The 5,736-nt window shown below is 40.1% G+C and overlaps 1 non-coding gene across 1 annotated transcript; it reads right to left on the minus strand.

The window, feature by feature from the left end:
- Positions 1-3,877: 3,877 nt before the first annotated feature.
- On the minus strand, positions 3,878-3,983 carry LOC140885929 (small nucleolar RNA R71). The gene has a single exon (XR_012151341.1). It is a non-coding gene; the product is annotated as a small nucleolar RNA R71 (small nucleolar RNA).
- Positions 3,984-5,736: the final 1,753 nt, after the last annotated feature.

The following is a 5,736-nucleotide window of genomic DNA, read 5'->3' on the forward strand; positions in this document are numbered from 1 at the left end:
AAGTCCCATTAGTGATGTCACCAATGACGCATTATCTTCGGAGCCTCCGATCCGAGTTCGGAGCCTCCGATCCGAGTTTGGATCCTCCGAACCCATTCAGATCCTTCGATCTTAGGTTCGGATCCTCCGATCCAGTTCGGAGCCTCCTAACCCGATTCGGAGACTCCGTCCGAACCCTCGGAACCCCCCGGCCATTTTTGAGTGTCCTGGATCCATTTTTGGACTCCTTAGACCCTTTTGGAAATCCCTTAATCATGTTTTACTAAATTTAAGCATGATCACAGGATTAATTACTCATTAATCATTAATCCTGGATGCGGGTCACTACATTCTCCCCCACTTAAGAAATTTCGTCCTCAAAATTTAAGTCTAGAGGAATACATGAATAGTCAACCAAATGTTCTTTATTACAGCTGAACATTACAAGGCGCATATCTTTAATACAAAGAAAAGTACAAAACCTCAAAATAACTCGGTGTTCTTGGTTCGCATCCGGCTCTCTAACTCCCAAGTAGCTTCCTCTGTACCTCTGCGCTGCCACTGTACTATCACCAATGGTATGCGCTTATTACGAAGTACCTTGTCCTTCCTATCTAGAATCCATTGGGGTATCTCCGCATACGAAAGATCCTGATCTAATTGTACCTCGGTCGGATGCAAAATATGCAACTCATCCACCACGTACTATCTCAACTAGGACACATGGAACACATCATGGATCCCCGAAAGATCTGGTGGCAATGCTAGACGATAAGTCACGTCCCCAACCTTCTCGAGAATCTTGAAAGGGCCAATAAATCTCAGTGTCAGCTTACCCTTGAGACCGAACCTCATCACCTTCCGGAAAGGTGACACACGCAAGAATACATGCTCTCCTACCTCGAAGTGTAACGACCTCCGGTGAGTGTTCGCATAGCTAGCCTGTCGATCTTGGGCCGCCTTAATCCTGCGTCGGATCAACTCCACTGCATCATTCATCTATTGAATCATCTGAGGACCCTCAACCTGACGCTCACCAACCTCGTCCTAAAACAGAGGTGCACAACAACGGCGTCCGTAAAGAGCCTCAAATGGTGCCATGCCGATGCTGCGATGGTAACTATTGTTGTAAGTGAACTCCACCAATGGTAAATGATCATGCCATGCTGGACCAAAATTCATCACTGCTGCGCGAAGCATATTCTCTAAAATGCAAATAGTACGCTTGGACTGTCCATCTGTCTCTGGATGATAAGCCCTAATAAATCTCAAAGTAGTACCAAGGGCTCGCTGGAAACTACCCCAAAATCTTGAGATGAATCTCGGATCCCTATCACTGACAATTTTCAATGGAATTCCATGCAATTGAACGATCTACCGCACATACAGTTGCACCATCCTATCAAAATTATAATCGCGATTATATGGAAGAAAATGCACTGACTTCGATAATCGGTCCACGACAACCCAAATAGCATCACAATTCTTGGAAGACATGGGCAAGGGGGTGACAAAATCCATCGTCATATGCTCCCACTTCCACTCAGGAATCTCTAAGCTGTGAAGTAACCCTCCGTGTCGTATAAACTCTGCCTTGACCTGCTGACACACCAGGCATCGGAATACAAAATGATAGACACTGCGCTTCATCACTTTCCACCAAAATCGAGCACAAAGATCCTTATACATCTTCATGCTGCCTGGATGTACAGAAAATCTACTGCGGTGAGCTTGTGATAAGATCTCGTCCCTCAAAGAAGAATCCTCGGATACCACTACTCGACCAGAAAGACACAACAGACCGTCTCCTTGCAGATGGAAACCAAAAGTATTAACACTCTTGATAAGTGCATTTTGTGCACGTAATTTGCATATGATTTTACTTGACTTTTGATATTTATTGGTAGATATTGCGTGAAATAGTTGTTGTTTTCGTGTTTGTAGATAGTTATGGACCTTGATGAGTATTTAAAGGATTTGAGCCTAAAAGATGAAAATTAAAGGAAGAATCAAGAGTTGAAAAAGAGAAGAAAAAGGCAAAAAATCGAGGTCAAGGCGCGCCCGCGCCAACTGATGGGGTGCCCGCGCTGTTATTGAAGAATTAGGCAGAAAAGTCGAGCTGAAGGCATGCCCGCGCTGACCATCCACGCGCCCGCGCTGTTGAAGAAAATTCTGAAGAGTGTTTTGCGAAGTGGAGGTGCGCCCGCCCTGTTCCCTGTGCGCCCGCGCCGTTGTCTGTAAGGAAATAAAGAGTCCAACTGTTTATGGAAACTTTGGGGATATCTTTGGTATTATGTTTGGACGATTGTTAGGTCATATTTAAGAGATTTTTCTGAGTCATTAAGCTATCTATCAGCCGCCAATACACACAATATTCTTGAGAGCACTTTTGTGAGTTTTTAAGATCAAGAATTGAAGATTGCTTGGAACGAAGACGAAGATTTTCAACCGGACACGGAAGAAATACTATGGCTTTGTTATTTCTTTTTATTTATTTTCTTTTGATTGTTGAATTATGTTTGAGATATTAAACATGATTTGGTTTTTATTGAATTTGAGCATGAACTAAACTTTTCTAGTCTAGAGGTTGACGTAGCTTGGTTGAGACATATTCATGAATCTTTGATTTAATGCATTGAATTTCTATAGATTAATTGTGTTTCTAGAATTGAATTTCTTCTTAATTTACTGGCCATAAATTGAGTTGTTATATTTACTTAGAATCATTGCTCGGGAGAGGGGATTTTGAGTAGGATCAATAGGAACTACACTATTAATTGTTTATATAGCTCGGGAGAGTATATAACTTTAATAGAACCTTTAATGAACATCGTTTTACACATATCACTACATCTAGATTTTTAATAGGGATATTGAAATCGAACTGTAGTTGATACACTCTATTTATTGCTCGGGAGAGGGGAATAGAATAATCTAAGTGTTCTTGGTTATTAATTGAAAAAAATTCATAAAATAGATTAATTAGGATTGAATATTGTTGAGACCAAGTGAAATCAAAACCTCTGGACTATTTTTTCTCTGATTGATAATTTCTCAAAATTTGTGTGTGCGTGAGCTTGATAATTCTCCATTACTTATTTAAGTTTTCAGCAAATTTCCAAAGTTTGATTTTCTAGATAAAATTAAGACTATTTTAATTACAAGTATTGAATATTTTAAAATTACTCATCGTGGGATCGACACTCTCTCTTTCACTATACTAAAACTTGACACTCGTATGCTTGCGAGTGTTTTTCACAACAAGTTTTTGGCGCCGTTGCCGGGGAGTAATGTTTGATTTTGTTTAGTCTTGTTACCAATTAGTCTAAGTTTTAATTTAGAGCTTTTATTTCATCTTATTTTTAGTACTAATTAATTTCTTCTTATTTTTAATTGCAGTCTATGCGACGATCTCAAAGTGCGAATTCTCTATTATTTGATCCGGAGATCGAGCGCACTGCACGTGCTCTAAGAAGATTTAGAAGAGAAGAATTAAGGAACATGGCTGAAGAAGAAGCACAACAAGCTCCTCTGGTGCCAATCAGAGATCACTTCAGGCCGACGATCCAGGCTCACTATTCTGGAATCACTCGAGGGACAATAAATGCCAACAACTTTGAGTTGAAGCCGGCCTTAATTAACATGGTTCAGCAGAACCAATTCAATGGAACTGCCACAGCTGATCCTCACTTACACTTGCGCACTTTTCTAGAGATTACTGATATTGTAAAAATAAATGGTGTTTCTGAGGATATAATACGCTTACGTTTGTTTCCTTTTTATCTCAGGGACAAGGCACGGAGTTGGCTATAGTCATTGCTGCTAGGATGCATAACAACTTGGGAGGGCATGGCTGTGAAATTTTTAGAGAAGTTCTTTCCACCATCTAAGGCAACCCAGATGAAGATTGAGATCAGTACCTTTCAATAGCATGATTCAGAACAGCTATACGAGGCATGGGAAAGGTACAAAGATTTGTTAAGACGTTGTCCTAATCATAATTTTGCATATTGGGAAGAAATAGATATTTTCTACAATGGACTAAATACGCCTACAAGAATGTCTGTGGACTCTGCTGCTGGAGGTACTATCTTTGCCAAGGACCCCATTCAGGCCTATGATATGCTTGAACAAATGACTATCAATAGTTATCAATGGCCGTCAGAACGTATGGGAGTCAATAATGGAGTGTACAGTGTGGATCCTCCCACATCCATCACTGCACAGCTGTTTGCGTTGAGTACACAAGTTGCTTCTCTGAATAAGGTGAATATTGCAGAACTTGCAGGTGTGTCGGTTATCATAGAAGAATCTCATCCACCTGAGGAAGCTCAATATATCAATCCCAGAGGATATGGAAATTATCTAGGTAACCCTCCACCCAATACTTATCATACTGGCTTATGTAACCATGAAAACTTTTCTTATGCCAACAACAAAAATGTGTTGAAACCCCCTCCGGGATTCAATACAAATCAAGGGGAAGGGAAAGCGTCTTTGGAGGATGTTGTGTCTACATTTGTTACTGAATCTAACAAAAGGATGTCGAGGACTGAAACTCGAATGGATAGCATGGAGACACACATGTGCAATTTGGGAGCTATGATGAAATCCATGGAGACACAGATTGGACAGCTTTCACATACGTTGAAGGATCAAAATCGAGGACAGTTTCCCAGAAATACTGAAGTGAATCCAAAAGAACAATGCAAAGCAGTTGAGTTAAGAAGTAGGAAGAAGTTAGAAGCTGAGGAGAAGAGCAGAGCAAAAGAAGTAGATGAACCAGTGGTTGAAGAAATTGTGGTTGAAGAGCCCAAGAAGGAATCTGAATCTAAACCAATGTACAAGCCACAGCTTCCATACCCACAGCGGTTTAAGAAGAAGGCACTTGATGAGCAGTTTTCCAAGTTTCTAGACATCTTCAAGAAGATACGCATCAATATTCCATTTGCAGATGCCTTGGAACAAATGCCTAACTATGCAAAGTTTATCAAATATGTAATGTCCAAGAAGAGGAGATTGCAAGACAATGAAGTGGTGAATTTAACAGAAGAGTATAGCGCAATCCTGCAGAAAAAATTGCCACAAAACCTCAAGGATCCAGGAAGTTTTACTATCCCTTGTTTTATTGGTGGTTCTAAGGTAAATAGAGCTTTATGTGATTTAGGAGCAAGTATAAATTTAATGCCTTTTTCTGTTTACAGGACCTTGGAGCTTGGAGAAGTCAGGGCGACTACCATCACATTACAGCTGGCTGATCGGAGTATCACATATCCACGTGATATTGTGGAGGATGTTTTGGTGCAAAATAGTATTCGAAATTACAAGTCACAGGAAACAATTTCCTTGTAACTCGATTTACTATTTAGAGCAGCAGGTAACAGGAACTTACCAAGCATTAATAAATATTGGAAAATTGGAAGTTCAAATCTGTGGAATTCCAGGAAAAGAAGTGGATCAGCTTCCTGGCCTAGAGTTTCTGGAGGACCATAAACCATGGAAACGCCTTGAAAAAGGAATAGAGTTTATGGCAAAAAAAAAAGACTTGAAGGATTCAATAAGAATTCTACGAGATGGAAAACCAAGACAATTGTATAAGGGACAATCCCTTAATCAGATTCGAAAACTCTGTTCACAAACAGAGGAAGAAGCAATTTTTGAAATTAGTAAGTCATGAACATGATTTACTAGAACACATTAAGGAAGTAGAAAGGAGTAACCATACTCTACCTTCTGAAGCCTTAGGAAAACTAAAGG

Source organism: Henckelia pumila, chromosome 2 (genome assembly GCF_033568475.1).
Source record: "Henckelia pumila isolate YLH828 chromosome 2, ASM3356847v2, whole genome shotgun sequence".
NCBI classification, from domain to species: Eukaryota; Viridiplantae; Streptophyta; class Magnoliopsida; order Lamiales; family Gesneriaceae; genus Henckelia; species Henckelia pumila.